This window comes from Dreissena polymorpha, chromosome 6, assembly GCF_020536995.1.
Source record: "Dreissena polymorpha isolate Duluth1 chromosome 6, UMN_Dpol_1.0, whole genome shotgun sequence".
NCBI classification, from domain to species: Eukaryota; Metazoa; Mollusca; class Bivalvia; order Myida; family Dreissenidae; genus Dreissena; species Dreissena polymorpha.
The window spans coordinates 60,571,762-60,592,976 of NC_068360.1; the positions used below are offsets into that span (position 1 = coordinate 60,571,762).

The 21,215-nt window shown below is 35.9% G+C and overlaps 1 long non-coding RNA gene across 1 annotated transcript; it reads left to right on the plus strand.

Moving 5' to 3' along the window:
- The first annotated feature begins 14,647 nt into the window (after window positions 1-14,647).
- On the plus strand, window positions 14,648-19,530 carry LOC127835443 (uncharacterized). The gene is made up of 3 exons (XR_008028524.1): window positions 14,648-14,730; window positions 18,489-18,640; window positions 18,937-19,530. It is a non-coding gene; the product is annotated as an uncharacterized LOC127835443 (long non-coding RNA).
- Window positions 19,531-21,215: the final 1,685 nt, after the last annotated feature.

A 21,215-nucleotide genomic window follows, 5' to 3' on the forward strand; every position in this document is an offset into this window, starting at 1 on the left:
AAATTGGCATGCACATAGAAAATAGGTTTATAAGTATCGAGAAGTGCTTATTTTTCGCGATGTTAACAGTAAACGTTGTCTAAACGCAAAACCAGGCCTAGTCACAAAGGTGCTGTATTTATAGAAAATCATCATTTTTTTTAGTGAGATATGATGCGTTTTTGGCAAATTTCACGGAATAAATGCGTTTGTTTCACGAATTAAAGGAGCATCGTGAGTTTTTTAAGAAAAAATACGTTTTCAGAGGAAAATAAGAAAAAAAATGTACAAAAACTCGTCTTGAGCATCTCAAATCGCAACAATTTGTGCTTAAAGAGCTCATGAACACGTTTTAATAGTTGTTTACTTCTTTTTCTACATAGCTTGTAACAATATTCCAGTATTTTGACCGATTGTAATTATTTAGGGTAATCGTTTTACGCCTGACCGCCCGTTATAAATCAAAGCTCCGAACGCGAAAGCCACATGGCTTATCAGGCGTTATAATAAAATGCATTTTCAAGCACTTCTACGCAATAGATCGGTCTGAAAATTGGCATGCACATAGAAAATAGGTTTATAAGTATCGAGAAGTGCTTATTTTTCGCGATGTTAACAGTAAACGTTGTCTAAACGCAAAACCAGGCCTAGTCACAAAGGTGCTGTATTTATAGAAAATCATCATTTTTTTTAGTGAGATATGATGCGTTTTGGCAAATTTCACGGAATAAATGCGTTTGTTTCACGAATTAAAGGAGCATCGTGAGTTTTTAAGAAAAAAATACGTTTTCAGAGGAAAATAAGAAAAAAAATGTACAAAAACTCGTCTTGAGCATCTCAAATCGCAACAATTTGTGCTGAAAGAGCTCATGAACACGTTTTAATAGTTGTTTACTTCTTTTTCTACATAGCTTGTAACAATATTCCAGTATTTTGACCGATTGTAATTATTTAGGGTAATCGTTTTACGCCTGACCGCCCGTTATAAATCAAAGCTCCGAACGCGAAAGCCACATGGCTTATCAGGCGTTATAATAAAATGCATTTTCAAGCACTTCTACGCGAAAGATCGGTCTGAAAATTGGCATGCACATAGAAAATAGGTTTATAAGTATCGAGAAGTGCTTATTTTTCGCGATGTTAACAGTAAACGTTGTCTTATAGGTTACAATACACTAAATGATCGCTTCATGAAGGGCTGTACTCTCTAAAAAAATATCATAGTTGACAGGAAGGCATGTTTTACACTTTTTACCATTATTCAGGTGTTATCTTGCGGAGATAATGGTAGGGCATGAATAGGTGTTCACTACTGAATCCCTGAAATATGATACACTTGAAGACTATAGTAAACCATTGCACTAGAAAAGGTTACATTCCACTAAGAAACGGCCGAAAAAAAAAGTTGCAAAAACAGTCGATTTTGATTTGTGTCAAGTTCTTTCTTGCATTGTACATGACATATCTTTTTTATTGCATAAATCGATTCCGCTTAGAATGGCCTTTAAGAAAAGGTATGGTTATGGGGGTCTCTATGTGCAAAATGTTGCATTTATTTTCGCTCAAAGTTGTCGCTTTTACATTGAATTATATAGGGAAACTATTTGGTGTATTATGACCTAAACGCAAAACCAGGCCTAGTCACAAAGGTGCTGTATTTATAGAAAATCATCATTTTTTTTAGTGAGATATGATGCGTTTTGGCAAATTTCACGGAATAAATGCGTTTGTTTCACGAATTAAAGGAGCATCGTGAGTTTTTAAGAAAAAAATACGTTTTCAGAGGAAAATAAGAAAAAAAATGTACAAAAACTCGTCTTGAGCATCTCAAATCGCAACAATTTGTGCTGAAAGAGCTCATGAACACGTTTTAATAGTTGTTTACTTCTTTTTCTACATAGCTTGTAACAATATTCCAGTATTTTGACCGATTGTAATTATTTAGGGTAATCGTTTTACGCCTGACCGCCCGTTATAAATCAAAGCTCCGAACGCGAAAGCCACATGGCTTATCAGGCGTTATAATAAAATGCATTTTCAAGCACTTCTACGCGAAAGATCGGTCTGAAAATTGGCATGCACATAGAAAATAGGTTTATAAGTATCGAGAAGTGCTTATTTTTCGCGATGTTAACAGTAAACGTTGTCTTATAGGTTACAATACACTAAATGATCGCTTCATGAAGGGCTGTACTCTCTAAAAAAATATCATAGTTGACAGGAAGGCATGTTTTACACTTTTTACCATTATTCAGGTGTTATCTTGCGGAGATAATGGTAGGGCATGAATAGGTGTTCACTACTGAATCCCTGAAATATGATACACTTGAAGACTATAGTAAACCATTGCACTAGAAAAGGTTACATTCCACTAAGAAACGGCCGAAAAAAAAAGTTGCAAAAACAGTCGATTTTGATTTGTGTCAAGTTCTTTCTTGCATTGTACATGACATATCTTTTTTATTGCATAAATCGATTCCGCTTAGAATGGCCTTTAAGAAAAGGTATGGTTATGGGGGTCTCTATGTGCAAAATGTTGCATTTATTTTCGCTCAAAGTTGTCGCTTTTACATTGAATTATATAGGGAAACTATTTGGTGTATTATGACCTACACGTATACTGTCAGACACATGATCATGCCTAATAAGTAATACAAAATGTAATACCATTCAGCCTTTATTTCTGATAACTGGGTCACCCTACACATTTCTAAACACACCAGTGGCTAAACGATACGTAAATCAATATGGAAATTGTAAAATTGTGTACATGTACATTAAACACAGTTGTAAAACTTAATTACATTTGTTAATTTTGAAATTGAAATTGACTTCGGTTTGATAAATCAGCGGTATATTTCATGTTTAACCGCATAAACCAGACACATGTTGGAACATAATTTGAAGTAACAGACCTATGAAATGTCATTGTGCTTAAATTCAGAGTTTTGTTATTAGAAAAGCATAATCTTACCTAATTAAAAACCAATATTTCCACCAATCTGTACTTTGATTGATACAATGTTTCGTAGTAAAACATACCCGACGTCGTAGACAAACGGACTACGCTTTGACCTCGTCAGCCCCCAGTGAAAATGGATATTTCTAAATGGACATGAAGTACGGCTGTGCCCATGCGAATTGTTATTAACTGTACTGTATAGAGTGTAAAAAGTGCGAATAGTACAGCACATGGGCAATCGGGACACCTCGGACAATTCAGCCATATCGGCGATCGTCTCTCGGGTGTATTTGGTGGAAGGATATGTCTAACGCCTCTAGGCGGAAGATATTACACCGAAAATATAGTTCGGGTTACACACCAATAAATTTGCACTAAATCAACCGGTAATACAGATATATAAGGACCAATATCTTTAAGGAGTAATATAATAGAATATTCATTAATGTTAATGTTTAAAATTAGATATTATTGCATGCAAAATTTTCAAATTTTAATAAAATGTTGAGAAAGCCAATTAGTTGTTTATTTAAGTGAAAACAACAACATTATTCAAACTTAAAAGAATCAGTATTTCTTAAATTATATTCATTGCAAAATTGCTGATGTTCGGCTGCCGGCAACAACTTTGAGATTTAATCAATATGTTTATGTTCTTTACCATAAACAATCGTACAACACTGTACAATGGTACAGAGAAAACTCTTCGGTGTAATATAAGAAATAGTAAACGCCACGTTGGTCCCAATGGCATTATAGTGACCAGCCAGGCAGTCACAAACTGTATATGGACCATAGCCATAAGGCCCTCAGTGGGGCTATTATCAGTATTGAGACACCTGAAAGGTTTCATGGAATGGAATGAGTGGGTCTTGATTGAATTTCAAAAACGATTCTTTCTGTACATTTGATGATGGCAACCATACAGTACTTCTGGCAGATATTGTTTATATTTTATCCTAGGCATTTATCAAGATGTTGTTATCCCGACCAGGCAACTATCTTTTCAAAGCCTTAAACAATCAAGTGCCATTAAAATTAGGGACAGTGTAACAATGTTCAGTTTGGTAATATTAATATATTAAGGCATAACTTTGCCCTTGGAAATGAACTCAATTCAGAATGGCCTCTCAAAAAAAGACATACTGTACTGGAAATGTTAAAACTGAGCAGTGGTGTTGTTAAAATTTATATTATTTATCTTTTAAGAAACTTTAAGATACATATCACAGGCATGCCCATGGTTTTGGGTCTTTACTCTTTAGATGAGAAACAAAAGCACTAAATATGGTCGACAGTGCAGGCAACAATTGTAAAAAGATATTTTCCATCCCTGACTGCCATTACTGACATGAAGTAATTTAACTGTAATATGTCTGGAAACAGTGTCAGTCACACTTTTCTAAATATTGATTTATTCATGCATATGTATATATATGTCATACAAGTACAGATCATACAATACAGTCAATTTAGAACATTTAGCAATTGGAAAACAATTATCACAGGTTTTGGATCACAATGCATTGATATATCACATTTTGAATATCACAGTCAAAGTTAATCATTTACATTCAGTTACAAGTAAATAGTCAGTGTATTTGGAAGAAATCTGAAATAACAAGTAGTTACAAGATGTTGAAATCAAGACATAATATATATACCACAGGATGTCCCATGAAAGGTTTGCAACTTATTTCCAATGGGGCCCTATAGATGGGTGGAAAATGTACAAAATGGTGGCATTAATACGCATAAAAATATCGTTAATTTAAACTTGAGACTATAGTCTTGAGATCAAATAGTAATTAGCATATATTATTAGAGAGCATTAGTTACACAATGTTTACTACTATCTTGTCATCACATTTAAATGTACGTACAAATACTTTATTGATGACTTATTTGAACAACAGTAATATATATTCCGGTTATATATATATATATAACATATTCAGGCCTAAAAAAAATGCTAGCTACGCCCCTGAAGAATCTTATTCTTCAGTTCACCTTTTTAATAATATTATTAACAATAGATGTAGCAGAAAGATCAGCTTCGAATATTGAACCAAGGTTTTCAACAGATGATTGAGAAACAATAGTGTGATCATTACATTTTACATTAAAATAATAAAGTTTAGATAATTTCCTTTTGGAACCAAACACTAAACATCCAGTTTTTCCAAGGCAGTTTGTTATCCACTAACCATTTAATACAATTTTCAAGTTCTTTACAAAAAACACTACTGATGATACTAGGATCTTTGTGAAAATAAAGGATGACACTTTCATCAGCATAAAGAATAAGTTTACATAAATACAATAATCAAAATCACTAATATCCTATATCAGTGTTAAGGCATTATGAAATGGAAATGGGTGTGAAAAGTAACAAGAACCCTACACATTTACATCACAAAACATCTGATATCTACAATTACTGGATATAATATACATGTTGAAAGTTAATATAAAGAGGGCAATACAAAAGAATGTACAAAAGTAGTAATAAAGACAAAACAACCAATTTACAATGTTAAGATTTATGCAGTTGTTGGCAATAAGAGAACAATTACCATTCTTTACTTTGAATTTTGCAAGTGTAAATCAGAACACAAGAATTTGTTTCCCAGTCACTTTGAGCTATATAAGTGCCCAATGTTTACACTCAGTGAATTTGTAAAACCAACTTATATGTGCTAACTGTCTGTCCGAAAACTTAAACATTTCCTATAACCTTTGCAATATTGAAGATAGCAACTTGATATTTGGCATACATGTGTATCTCATGGAGCTGCACATTTTGAGTACTGAAAGGTCAAGGTCATCCTTAAAGGTGAAATATAGGGCATCAAAGCGGTGCAATAGGGGGCATTATGTTTCTGACAAACACATCTCTTGTTTTTACATGAAAAACCACAGACATTGTTGGAATTTGCCACATATTAGGCATTGTGTATACATTTTTTAACTCAATTTTCCACACAATGAAACAACTTTTTTAAAAGGCACCAACAAATGTTCCTCCATACCCTTTGCACGCTAAACAAAGAATCAGTTTTTAGCTCCACTGGCCAAATTTGTTCAAATTATGCCCCTGGGTCAAATTTGACCCTGCCCCGGGGGTCACAAAATTGAAAATTGCTTATTTAACGCCTATTTTGTGAAAACTTTCAAAATCTTCTCGTCCATAGCCATTGGGCCTAGGGCTATCAAATTTGGTATGTAGAGACATCTAATAGTCCTCTACCAAATTTGTTCAAATTATGCACCTGGGGTCAAATTTGACCCTGCCCCGGGGGTCACAAAATTGAAAATTGCTTCTTTAAGGCTTATTTTGTGAAAACTTTCAAAATCTCCTCGTTGATAACCATTGGGCCTAGGGCTATAAAATATGGTATGTAGAGACATCTAATAGTAGTCTACCAAATTTGTTCAAATTATGCCCCTGGGGTCAAATTTGAAACTGCCCGGGGAATCACAAAATTGAATATATGCTTATAAAGTGCTTATTTTGTGAAAACTTCAAATATATTCTTGTCCATAGCCATTGGACCTAGGGCTACCAAATTTGGTATGTAATGACATCTTATAGTCCTCTACCAAGTTTGTTCAGATTTGAAACTGCCCCGGAGGTCAAAAAATTGAATATATGCTTATAAAGTGCTTATTTTGTGAAAACTTCAAATATATTCTTGTCCATAGCCATTGGACCTAGGGCTACCAAATTTGGCATAATGACATCTTATAGTCCTCTACCAAGTTCGTTCAGATTTGAAACTGCCCCGGGGGTCACAAAATTGAATATATGCTTATAAAGTGCTTATTTTGTGAAAACTTCAAATATATTCTTGTCCATAGCCATTGGACCTAGGGCTACCAAATTTGGTATGTAATGACATCTTATAGTCCTCTACCAAGTTTGTTCAAATTATGCCCCTTGAGTCAAGTTTGACCCTGCGCCGAGGATCACAACATTGAACATATGCTTATATAAGGCCTATTTTGTGAAAACTTTAAAAACTTCTTGTCAGTAACTGTATGGCATAGGGCTACCAAATTTTGGTATGTAGTAACATGTAATAGTTCTCTTCTTAGTTTGTGCAAATTATGACCCTGGGGTCAAATTTGAAACTGCCCCGGGAGTCACAAAATTAAATATATGCTTATAAAGGGCTAGTTTTTTGTGAAAACTTTAAAACCTTCTTGTCCATAACCATTGGGTCTAGGGCTACCAAATTTGGTATGTAGTGACATCTTATAGTCCTCTACCAAGTTTGTTCAAATTATGCCCCAGGGGTCAAATTTGACCCAGCCCTGGGGGTCACAAAATTGAACATACGCTTATATGGAGCCTTTTTTGTGAAAACTTTAAAAACTTCTTGTCCATAAACATTCGGCCTAGGGCTACCAAATTTTGTAAGTAGTGACATCTTATAGTTCTCTACCAAATGTGTTCAAATTTTATCCCTGGGGTCAAATTTGACCCTGCCCCGGGGGGTAACAAAATTGAACATATGCTTATATAAGGCCTATTTTGTAAAAACTTCAAATATATTCTTTTCCATAACCATCCGGCCTAGGGCTATCAAATTTGGTATGTAGTGAAATCTAATAGTAACACTGTATTATGTGAATTGGGAATAAGACATCAATTTGGGAATAAATTGTGTTTTATCAAAAGTGCATAATATGCATTTTTATCTGTTGTATTTATCTAGTTTTACAAATTATGATTAAAACATATACTTGCATATATAATAGCATCATTTAAATTGATTTTTCTTCAAAACTGGATTTTATGTTAATTAAAAAAAAAATCCTCATGAAATGAAACTGTGTCAATGCAGCGCATGGACACATTTTAAAAATACAATTTAAATGATAAAAATTCAATCACTGTCAATGAAAAAGTCATGGAAAATTTCTTATTAAGCTTAAATTATAGATAATATATTACAAAAATATATGTAGATCATGAAATGAAAAGTCTTGTTTGAGAAAATCACCTAAATGATGTCCATTCCCAGTTTGATGTCTTATTCCCAATTCACATAATACAGTGTTTAGTCCTCTACCAAATTTGTTCAAATTTTATCCCTTGGGTCAAATTTGACCCTGCCCGGGGGTCACAAAACTGAACATACGCTTATATGGGGCCTATTTTGTGAAAACTTTTAAAATCTTTTTGTTCATAACCATTGGGCCTTGGGCTACCAAATTTGGTATGTAGTGGCATCTAATAAACCTCTACCAAATTTGTTCAAATAATGCCTCTGGGGTGAACTTTGACCCTGCCCCTGGGGTCACAAAATTGAATAAACGCTTATGAAGCGCCTATTTTGTGAAATCTTTAAAAATCTTACGATGAAACCATTCGTACTACAGCTTCCAAATTTGGTATGCAGTAACATCTTATAGTCCTCTACCAAGGTTGTTCAAATTATGACCTTTGGGTCAAATTTGACCCTGACCCGCGGGTCACAAAATTGAACATTATATACGCTTATATCTTGCTTATTTTGTGAAAACTGTTAACATATTCTTATCCTTAACTCTAGGACCAAGGGCTACCACATTTTGTAAGTAGTGAGGTATAGTAGTCCTCTACAAAGTTTGCTCAAATTATGCCCCTGGGGTTAAATTTTAACCAGCCCAGGGGGTCACAAAATTGTTCATGTGCTTAAATAGGGCCTATATTTAAGTATTTGCACATGCTGAGAAATATTTGTTTTAGCCTTTTTTTAGCAGTGGAGCGATACAGGGCCATCGTGGCCCTCTTGTTTATAAGAATATGTCAAAATGGGCAAAAGTCAGGGACAATACTGTCTAAATGCCCTTTTAACAACTCTGTTGACATGCGGCTGTAGTATATTTTCTCTGTAAATTTACAGCGAAACACATAATGTCATCATCATAAATGTATTGCTTACATGTATATAAATATGTTACGAGGTCTTACCCGGTATTTATACAAATTAACCTGGATATTTATGAAAAACACCATCTCCTTGTAAAGTGTAAAGAGAGAAGGCATTTGTTCACCAGTAACATTATGTTCATGACAGGTAAATAAAAAGCAGAGAAACATGAAAAATTCAGTTCCCAATTCATAGAGTTTTTTAAAAGTTCAACTTTGCTTAAGTAATAATGCATCAATGTTGATTCTAATGAAAAAGAGTAATCATTTATGCCTTAACTGTTCTGCTGTCCAGAAGCAAGGACGACATACACAACTTGACAAGCTTTACAACATTTATAGTTTTAGTTACTTAACAATCTAAAATAAATGTCCATTCTAAGTTTGCTGTCGTATTCTTCCCTTAAATCATACATGTTTCTTGCATAATTGAATGTTCATGTCCATGGATCACAATGTATATAGAAACAAACATTATTTTGAATTATCTTTCACAGTTATATATTTAATATTAGGTTAATTTTGGGATACACTAAAGCAAATATTAACATTTGTCTCAAAATGGATCATCCTCTGAAGCCCCCGATGGGATTCAAACCCATACCTCTTTCCTCTGGAGAGGAAAGTATTCTATCTTAAAATACAAGGGCATGTAAGAGGAAAACTAGCAATTTCAAAGGGACGTTTTCACATATTAGACATGTATTGAAGTTTGTTATTAAATACTTTAAATTGATAAGTCACAAAATCTAACTATAACATAAGAACTCCCCAAATTTTTTTTTTCATTATAGACTCTATGCTATATTGATAAATGCAAACATTGGATCTAAAAAGCTGCAATAAAAAAGACAAGAATAAAATTGAATAAAAATATAGAAGTAACCCTCAAACGGGCTTGAACCATAGCGCATTGACCCCATGGAGTAAAAGTCTACCGTTTAGACCACTCGGCCATCCATACTTATACAATGAGTGATGTGTTTCATACTTTATCATGTTTATGTAAGCAATCCTCGTATCTCACAAAAATTCAAAATATAACGAAAACAGTCGATTTAATTTTAAATTTACTCGATGTCAATACTATAAGTACTCCTATCAGTATGTCAGTAATGGCATCTTTAAATTTTAACAAGTTTTTAAGTACGTTGTGGGAATTCACAGATCTACATTAAATTATTGCTTAAAGAATGTTATCTTGAAAAAGACGAGCTTAAAGACACATTTTAATTTTTCCTCTTTACGAGAAGGCCGCCATCTTGTTTTCTAAAGTAGTTCCAAATCCAATATGCCGGCCGCCTACGTACATCAGAGAGACGGTGTGGTGTAACGTTAGCCCACTGTCCGATGCGTTCAGATTGAGCACATGGGATGCTACCACCAATGTCCTCAGTTTGAAAGCACACGCCAACGCCTAATTCTCCCTTTTTATCACAAGCCGGGGTCGTGAAGACAGGGCAGTAGTAATGGCCATAACTATGTTTTTAAACAAGTAGAATGTGTTTAGTTATAATGCGTATCTCTATTTACGGGAAAATAGTGAATATGTCCTAATAATTGTTTATGAATAACAATGACATCTGGACACAGGCGTTATTTTTGTATTCATGTAGACACGATATTTCGCCATATCTCGATGAAACTTTGTTAGAATGTATACTTTGACTTTATTGTACCAGAGTTTAAATCTGTGTATAGAAGGATGAACATTATAAAACCACTCTAGCACGCTGGTAATGTGGATACTTGGATAACGGATGGCACTTCGATAACAGAGAAAAACAAAAGCCACGCGCGAAATATAAGTTCCTCTTTTTTAAAACTTATATCCGTAATATTATATTTATGAGACACGGTACATGGTGGATTCGATAAATGATATATCAATATATAGGATATATATATCCTTTTGTATTATGAAGAAATAATTTCAAGAAAGAATGATAGTTTGTTTGCCAAAATATGAGAACATTCCTTCCGAAAACAGCATACAATGGGTGATCAGTACCTATTTCAACAAAATAAACATACTTAGAAATATTGCAATACAGTGTTTCTATTCCAGCATGTAGAGTAATTACTGTGCTTCAAATACGGAAATTTTGATAGTCCTCAATGAAATATGAACAAAGATAGAGCATATTTAATACGAGGTATGCATGGTTTTGTAGACACTTCGATTCCCGATAAAGGACACGTCGGATAACGGACACTCTCAACAAATTGGGCACACTGATATCCGAGTTTTATCTTCTACTTGAAATGCGTTTATTTATATTGCTACTATATTGACCAATGTGTTTTGTATTCCAGAATGTAGATTATTTCATGTGATTAAAAGACTGAAATTTTGATAATGCTTTTGTTGGTCTCTGCAAAGACGTACATAACCCTCGTTAGGGATCCAAATGTAGTTATTTTATTTAACTAGAGAATTAACAGTTACAAACTAATAAGGTGTAATAAGTTTTCTTAGTTTGGAAAAAGTCAACATAGTGTGTTTTTCCAACTCAGACCTATTATATCTCAATGCTATCATCCTCATGTTTAGATCTTACTTTTTATAAATAGGGACAAGAATTATCCAAAGAAATGCTAACTCGGCTCTCATTTTAGTTATAATACAACCGGCACAATGTCATCATATTGTAAAATTAATGACTTATACTCGCTTATTTAGCGTTTTCTTACTATGGACGTATAACATCTTATTAAGGCGTTCTTTTCCCTAAAGAACTCATTAACGTTTATTTTGAGCTTGCCATATTGTTTATTGGGGCTATCACTTCATAATACGGACTTGCTTTAACTAAAAAAGGGTTAATTGTCATGTTTAAAAAAATGTTTTTCATTCTCTGAATACGATACGCGGAAATCGGACCACCGCAAAACTTATGGTCTTAACCGGAGTTGTACTTGATCGGTTGATTAAAACTAACAGCGTATGACAAATCGAGTTATTCCGACTGCTGCGTTTTGATATTTAGTTGACAATATGTTGTCCGTAAAGTGTTTGGTTCTGTTGCTCATTGCTGAAGGTACGTTAGACTTTTTGTTCAAACATTCAAAATGCCGTAAAATAAGATTGGTTAATTCGGTTGATTGTTTGTTCTCTTTTTTTATTGGTCAACATTCAAATTTTAATATGTTTTGTTAAGAAACATTAGGACCGTTTAATACGGTGGCACTAAGGTGTCATCACCGCTCAAAAAAAAGTCGGGAAAACAAACAAACAAAAAATAACTCGGGGAAACACAAAATAAGTCTGTTTTCACGATTATTTTTTGGGGGACTTTGTTTTTTTGAGTTAATTTTTTTTTATTTATTTAGCTCAACTGAGCACAATGTGATCGCCTTTTGTCCGTCGTCCGTCGTGCGTTGTACGTCGTGCGACGTCAACATTTGCCTTGTTAACACTCCAGAGACCACATGTATTGTCCAATCTTCATGAAATTTGGTCAGGAGATTGGTCTTAATGATATCTTGGACATCTTCGAAAATGGTTACGTTTGCTTGAAACACATGGCTGCCAAGGGGCGGGGCATTTTCCTTATACGGCTATTTATGACTATAGTAAAACCTTGTTAACACTGTAGAGGCCACATTTATTGTCCAATCTTCATGAAAGTTGGTCAGAATATTCATCCCAATAATATCTTGGACGAGTCAAAAAATGATGCCAATCGGTTGAAAAACATGGCTGCCAGGGGCGGGGCATTTTCCTTATATGGCTATAGTATTCATGTAGTATTGTATAGCTTTCTACAGAAATTCTGTTTTTCCGAGTTTTTTTTGTTTTTGTTTTTTTGGAGTCGGGGAAACACAATCGCTATATTGTGCGCACAAGATAATCGGCCAATCACAAACGCGGATTATATGTAGGGAACAAGATACCTTTCCATATTCGTATTTCATTATATCGAAGACCTTCATTGAAATAGCCCCGTATAGTATCTTGTTCCCTCCATATAATCCGCGACTGTGATTGGCCGATTATCTTGTGCGCACAATATAGCGATTGCGTTTACACGACTCCAAAAAAACACAATAGGGCTCGAAAGGTCCCAAAGTCGCTCACCTGTCATTCAAAGGAACTGACCTGTTCTGTGCAGCCCAATATGTCTTTAGAACAAATGTTCTAACCAACTTTCATGAACAGTGAACACACTGGCGGCTACGTTTTTCAACAGACCGAATATATTGTCGTACACATACAAAATATCATTAAAACAAAAATTCTGACCAAGTTTCATTAAGATTGGACAATAAATGTGATATAAAGAGTGTTAACAAGTTTTTACAATAGCCATATAAGGAAAATGCCCTGTCCCCTGGTGGCCATGTTTTTCAACCAACTGGAACACTTTTTAAACTCGTCTAAGATACCATTGGGACAATTCTTGTGACCAATTTTCATGAAGATCAGACAATAAATGTGGCTTCTAGAATGTTAACAAGGTTTTACTATAGCCATATAGCCATGTCCGGCAAAATGCACCGCCCCCTGCTGCCCATGTTTTTCAACCAACCGGAACTATTTATCAACTCATCTCATCTAAGATCATTGGGACAAATTTCTGACCAAGTTTCATTATGATCGGACAATAAATATGGCCTCTAAGTGTAAACAAGGTTTTACCATAGCCATATGAGGAAAAATGCCCCGCCCCTAGTGGCCATGTTTTTCAACCAACCTAAACCATTGTCATACTCGTCCAAGATATAATAAGGATGAATCTTCTGACCAAGTTGAATGAAGATAAATCAATAAATGTGGCCTCTAGAGTGTTAACAAGGTTTACAAAAGCCATATATGGCCATATAAGGAAAAATGCCCCGCCCCCTGGTGGCCATGTTTTTCAAGCATCCGGAATCATTTTCCAAATTATTCAAGATATCATTGGGACAAATCTTCTGACCAAGTTTCATGAAGATCGGACGATAAATGTGGCCTCTAGAGTGTTAACAAGGTTTAACTATAGCTATATAAGGAAAAATTCCCCGCTCCATTTGCCGCCATGTTTTTCAACCAACCGGAACCATTTTCAAAGTCATCCAAGATATCATTGGGTCAAATCTTCTGACCAAGTTTCATGAAGATCGGACAATAAATGTGGCCTCTAGAGTGTTAACAAGGTTTTACTAAAGACATATACAGCCATTTAAGGAAAAATGCCCCGCCCCCTGGTGGCTATGTTTTTAAACCATCCCAATCCATTTTCGAACTTATCCGAGTTATCATTGGGACAAATCTTCAGACCAATTTGCACGATGATCGGAAAATAAATGTGACCTCTAGAGTGTTAACAAGGTTTTACTAAAGCCATATATGGCGTATACTATCAATGTATAACTTATTACATTGCATCGCTTTATTTTTCATTTTTGGCACATCTGTGTATGACTCGTGTATTACTTATTTCTGTATAAGTTAATTGTAGCACAACACAACACGGCGTCAATTTGACTCATTTAATGGAAAACAATCCAATTCCTACTTGTCAAAAACACATTACGCTATGTTAGTAAATGTATAACTAATTGATTTCAAAACAAATGTGTCATACGTCCCATTTTGGTATACGAGTGTATGTCCAATAAAGTGACTGTTAAAGACATGAAAACTGTTGTCTTAGTTGGAGGCTTTTACATATGAAGGATGGTTATTACGACAGTTTTGATACCGAGCTTAAATGTCACAATCTAGGACGCATTCTTAAGAAGTTATAGTTCATATTAACGTTGACATGGTCATGCAAATTATTCCCAAGTTTTTCTTATTCAGTTTCTGCGCGCGAAACGTGTTCAAGATCCGGCATATTTTACACTCCCCGTACTATTGTTGCAACGACAATACCGAATGTTGGTAAGTATGTGTCACCATGATCACGATCATCACGATCATCATCATCATCATCATCATCATCATCATCATCATCATCATCATCATCATCATCATCATCATCATCATCATCATCATCATCATCGTCGTCGTCGTCGTCATCGTCGTCACCACCACCACCACCACCAGTACTACCACCAACATCTTTAAAATTAAATTCATCATGGTCATTATCATGATCACCACAAGAATCCTCATTTAAGCATTTGCGTTATTTTCATTAATATTAATAGAAGTAGATGCTGCAGTAATGTTTAGTAGGTGATGTAGTAATGTATTCGCAAACATTCGTATAGAATTTTTAATAATTAAGAAACGCGAAATCAGTCTACATTTACATTTCTAATAATCTATGAACGCTCAATCTTCTCTCAAACATTTGACCCAGACATTCGAGTCAAGAATTGCATGATACCGTAATTGTGAAAATTGTGATAGATAGCTCTCTGATCACATGCAAATTCCGACATTCAGCTTGCTGAAACTGGCAGACTAGTTATGATAAAGCTTGCCGCGATTGACCGAGTTTTTATGATTGAGCATACCGAATTTACCGAGTTTTAAGATTGAGAATACCGACATTGACCGAGTGTTTAAGATAAAGCATACCGAAATTGACCGAGTGTTTAAGATTGAGCATACCGAGATTGACCGAGTGTTTATGATTGAGCCTACAGAGATTGACCGAGTGTTTATGATTTAGCCTACAGAGATTGACCGAGTGTTTATGATTGAGCCTACAGAGATTGACCGAGTGTTTATGATTGAGCCTACAGAGATTGACCGAGTGTTTATGATTAAGCATACCGAGATTGACCGAGTGTTTATGATTGAGCATACCGAGATTGACCGAATGTTTAAGATTGAGCATACCGAGATTGACCGAGAGTTTATGATTGAGCATACCGAGATTGACCGAGTGTTTATGATTGAGCGTACCGAGATTGACCGAGTACTTAAAATTGAGCCTACAGAGATTGACCGAGTGTTTATGATTAAGCATACCGATATTGACCGAGTGTTTATGATTGAGCATACCGAGATTGACCGAGTGTTTAAGATTGAGCATACCGAGATTGACCGAGAGTTTATGATTAAGCATACCGAGATTGACCGAGTGTTTATGATTGAGCCTACAGAGATTGACCGAGTGTTTATGATTAAGCATACCGAGATTGACCGAGTGTTTATGATTGAGCATACCGAGATTGACCGAGTGTTTAAGATTGAGCATACCGAGATTGACCGAGAGTTTATGATTGAGCATACCGAGATTGACCGAGTGTTTATGATTGAGCATACCGAGATTGACCGAGTGCTTAAGATTGAGCCTACAGAGATTGACCGAGTTTTTAGGATTGAGCCTATAGAGATTGACCGAGTGTTTATGATTGAGCCTACATAGATTGACCGAGTGTTTATGATTGAGCCTACTGAGATTGACCGTGCGTTATGATTAAGCATACCGAGATTGACCGAGTGTTTATGATTGAGCATACCGAGATTGACCGAGTGTTTAAGATTGAGCATACCGAGATTGACCGAGTGTTTAAGATTGAGCATACCGATATTTACCGAGTGCTTATGATTGAGCATGCAGAGATTGACCGAGTGTTTATGATTGAACATACAAAGATTGACCGAATGTTTATGATTGAGCATACCGAGATTGATCGAGTGTGAATGATTGAGCATACCGATTTTGACCGAGTTTTTATGATTGAGCATACCGTGATTGACCGAGTGTTTAAGGTTGAGCATACCGAGATTTACCAAATGTTTATGATTTAGCATACCGAGATTGACCGAGTGGTTAAGATTGAGCATACCGATATTGACCGAGTGTTTATGATTTAGCATACCGAGATTGACCGAATGGTTAAGATTGAGCATACCGAGATTGACCGAGTGTTAATGATTTAGCATACAGAGATTGACCGAGTGTTTATGATTGAGCCTACAGAGAATGACCGAGTGTTTATGATTGAGAATATCGAGATTAACCGAGTGTTTATGATTGTGCATATCGAGATGACCGAGTGTTTATGATTGAGCATATCGAGATTAACCGAGTGTTTATGATTGAGCATATCGAGATTGACCGAGTGTTTATGATTGAGCATATCGAGATTGACCGAGTGTTTATGATTGAGCATAAAGAGATTGACCGAGTGTTTAAGATTGAGCATATCGAGATTGACCGAGTGTTTATGATTGAGCATGCCGAGATTGACCGAGTCTTTATGATTGAGCATATCGAGATTGACCGAGTGTTTATGATTTAGCATATCGAGATTGACCAAGTGTTTATGATTGACCGTACAGAGATTGACCGAGTGTTTAAGATTGAGCATATCGAGATAGACCGAGTGTTTATGATTGAGCATATCGAGATTGACCGAGTGTTTATGATTGAGCATACAGAAATTGACCGAGTGGTTAAGATTGAGCATACCGTAATTGACCGAGTATTTATGATTGAGCATACAGAGATTGACCGAGTGCTTAAGATTTAGCATACCGAGATTGACAGAGTGTTAAAGTTTAAGCATACCGAGATTGACCGAGTGTCTAAAATTGAGCACATCGAGATTAACCGAATGTTTAAGATTGAGCATACCGAGATTGACCGAGTGTTTGAGATTGAGCATACCGATATTTACCGAGTGTTTATGATTTAGCATGCAGAGATTGACCGAGTGTTTATGATTGAGCATACAGAGATTGACCGAATGTTTATGATTAAGCATACCGAGATTGATCGAGTGTTTATTATTGAGCATGCCGAAATTGACCAAATGTTTATGATTAAGCATACCGAGATTGACCGAGTGGTTAAGATTGAGCATACCGAGATTGACCATGTGTTTATGATAGAGAATACCGAGATTGACCGAGTGTTTATGATTAAGCATACAGAGATTGACCGAGATTTTAAGATTGAGCATACCGAGATTGACCTAATGTTTATGATTAAGCATACCGAGATTGACCGTGTGGTTTAGATTGAGCATATCGAGATTGACCGAGTGTTTATGATTGAGCATACAGAGATTGACCGAGTGCTTAAGATTGAGCATACCGAGATTGTCTGTGTATTTAAGATTGACCATACCGAGATTGACCGAGTGTTTATGATTTAGCATACCGAGATTGACCTAGTGTTAATGATTGAGCATACCGAGATTGACCGAGTGTTTATGTTGTGCATACCGAGATTGACCGAGTGTTTATGATTGAGCCTACAGAGATTGTCCGAATATTCAAGATTGAGCATACCGAGAATGACCGAGTTTTTATGATTGAGCATACAGAGATTGACCGAGTGGTTAAGATTGAGCAAACCGAGATTGACCAAACGTTTACGATTGAGATGACCGAGATTTCGTGAGTTGGTACACTTGAGGTTGTCGAGATAGACATAATGGCTACAATTGAACTAATCGAGATTGACCGAGTGGTTACGATTTAATTAACGGAGATGCACCGAGTAGTTACAGTTAAGCTGACGGTGATTGATCGAGTGTAAACATTTGAGCTTTCCGAAATTTATTGAAATGTTATGATTGAGCTTTTATAGATTGCAAGATTTTCTATATTAATTGAATTGTTGTTATTGAGCTTGCCGAGATTTATCAAATGAAAGCGATTGAGTTTACCTAGATTGATTGTTAATCATGAGCATATACAGATTAACCGAGTGGTTACAATTACTATTGCAGCTCCGCCCTGAGCGCAGGGATCATTGCGGCTATTGTGATCGGCAGCGTTGTCGTCATCACGGCATGCGTGGTCGGCTGTGTCTGCTGCTGCTGCCGCCCTTGTAAAGCTGCCCCTGTTCAGGTGCTGCAACCAAATGCCGGTACTCAGAAGTGTATGTAATATTTCAAAATGAGGGGTAATTTTAAGAGAATTGTATAAATGTTTCGTTATTTGGAACATAAAAATACCAATACCAAAGTAAAATGACATTAAATACAATAATGCGACATGATATAACAAATCTATATTGGGTACACATACATGATTAAAGACCCGGTTTACGGACCGTAAGTACTCTTTTCGGTACGATGCTTCTTTTCGATTAAGTCTTTACTACCGATCCATAAAATGGTTGCTTTCTTTTTTATTAATATCAAATACACTATGTTTTCTTTTTTTTTACTGTAGTTGTTGCAAGCGTCAATCAACAGAACTCCACCGTCGCCGCCCCACAGTACCCCGCGCAATATCCGGCGCAGTATCCGTACCCTGCCTACCCGCAGGGGCAGCAGCAGCCTCAATATCCGGGACACCAGCAGCCGCCGACGCAATATCCGGCGGCATATCCTCCACCCGCTTACAACCACGGGCAGCCGCCCCCGGGCCAAGACGTTTCGCAGACACTCCCGGCTAAGATTCAATAAATCGATGGGATTGTAAGATCCCACTGAAACATCCAGTACATACGGGGTGACGACACGAGACATTGATATCATGGGATCATTATAAATGTATGCTTGCGGATTGTTGTTGCTAGAGAATGTGTACGCGTTCGTTATCATGCATTAAGGTTACATTACACTATATAATCAAGTCAGCTGTACTCTCTAAAAAAAACATCACATTTTTACTTGAAGGCATGTTTTATACTTTAGACTGTTTTTCTCACTGACCCGTAGTGCCTGATCAGCGCTGTGGTTCCACCGCCCTGAGAGTGTCCTGTGATTAAAGGATGCAACACTTGTTGATGGGCGGCTCCATCTTTTATGTTTTGGACATATTGATAGGGTAAAGTAAACATAGATTTATACTACTAAATCCGTTGCATATGATACAGTTAGAGAAAACAATAAAAAAGCTGCATAACTTCAGATGTAAGACAGTTGCACAATATAACCCTTCCTTGTAAATATTGGTAAATATGTGCAAACACGACCGTTTTTTTTTGTGGCTGTCAGCTTTATGTTGTTGTATTTTTTGTGTGGAGGACTGGATCATGGATGGTGAGGCGGGGGGGGGGGGTATTCTAATGCGCCATGAAAATCGCACGATTAGATTTTTTTGTGTAAATGTTATTGAACTATTTTGTTTCTTCTTAAGTTAAGGTACCCTAAAAAAATCGAAATCAAGGACGTGAAACATATAGTCCGATTGGCATGGCCGTAACATGGCCTTACGGCAGGTAAAAGTCTAAGCTTCACCGCACAGCTAACAGGGAAGGTAAAACACGATCAAACCAGTGAAGCAAGTAAAATAGTTACCTTAGACAAGTCAATTCTTTAATAATCAATCCATTTTTTTACATAAAAGGCGAATTGCCAATCGCCCACACAAAACAGGAATGTGTACGTGACCCCGTAGGTAATCATTTTCATGTTTGTGAACCATTTAAACTAATGTTAATGTCGGTTTCATGTATGCGAAGCTCCATGTTAACCCTTTGCATGCTGGGAAATTTGTCGTCTGCTTAAATGTTGTCGCTGAATTTCTAAAATTAGCATTTTCTTCGATTTTTTCAAAGAAAACTATTATAATAGCAAACAGTTTGGATCCAGATGAGACGCAACGTTCTGTGGCGTCTCATCTGGATCCAAACTGTTTGCAAAGGCCTTTATAATTCGGTTCCAGCGCTGAAAGGGTTAAGCTCAAAATTAGTTAAAAAACACAATTGTTACTAGCCATCAATTATTGCAAATCGGATGCATCAGCAATTAAAAAGAATACGAATATTAAATAATTTAATTGCAGTTATAAAGGTTAAGGGTCTGTTGCAGTAAATGGATGTCGAGCTATAGCAAAAACAATTTTGAAAACCCTTTTTTTCTGTACAGAATTGTTAGAGCTGGATGACGTGGTTGAATATACTTTATTCTATAATTTAATTAACCCGTTTGAACGGTTAATAAGAAATGTTCTATTCTGACTTTGACATTTTAACAAAACAAGTATTAAAGAGCGCACAGAATGTCATTTTAAAGAAAATAATCTCACCTGGCTAGGGCTGTTAAAGCGACTTGTTCAATGATTTTGCCATGTTTTGAAGTTGCCATTAAATGCAATAAATTGATAAATGTAAACATCGAAACTAAATAGCTTCAGTGTAAAACTTTAGTAAAGTAGAATAACATTAACGAAAGAAAAAAAAACTCCACATCTTGGCTCGAACCACTGACCTTTTGGAATAAACGTCTTGCGCTCAAACCACTCGCGCATCTGTTCTGTATAAGGTAACATGTGTATTTTATGCTTTATATAAGCAATCCTCGTAATGTCGCAAAATATAACGATAACGACAGAGCTCTGCAAATTACTCAATAGTGTTGAGTTTGTAACAAATTATAATTTTCTGGTTTTTAAATCAAAAGATGCCGATAATGGCCATTTTAGAGCATGTTGATGCTCAGTAATACTGTAACGTCACAAATATCAAAGCTACAACTAACATTTGCACATCTGTTTTTTTTTTA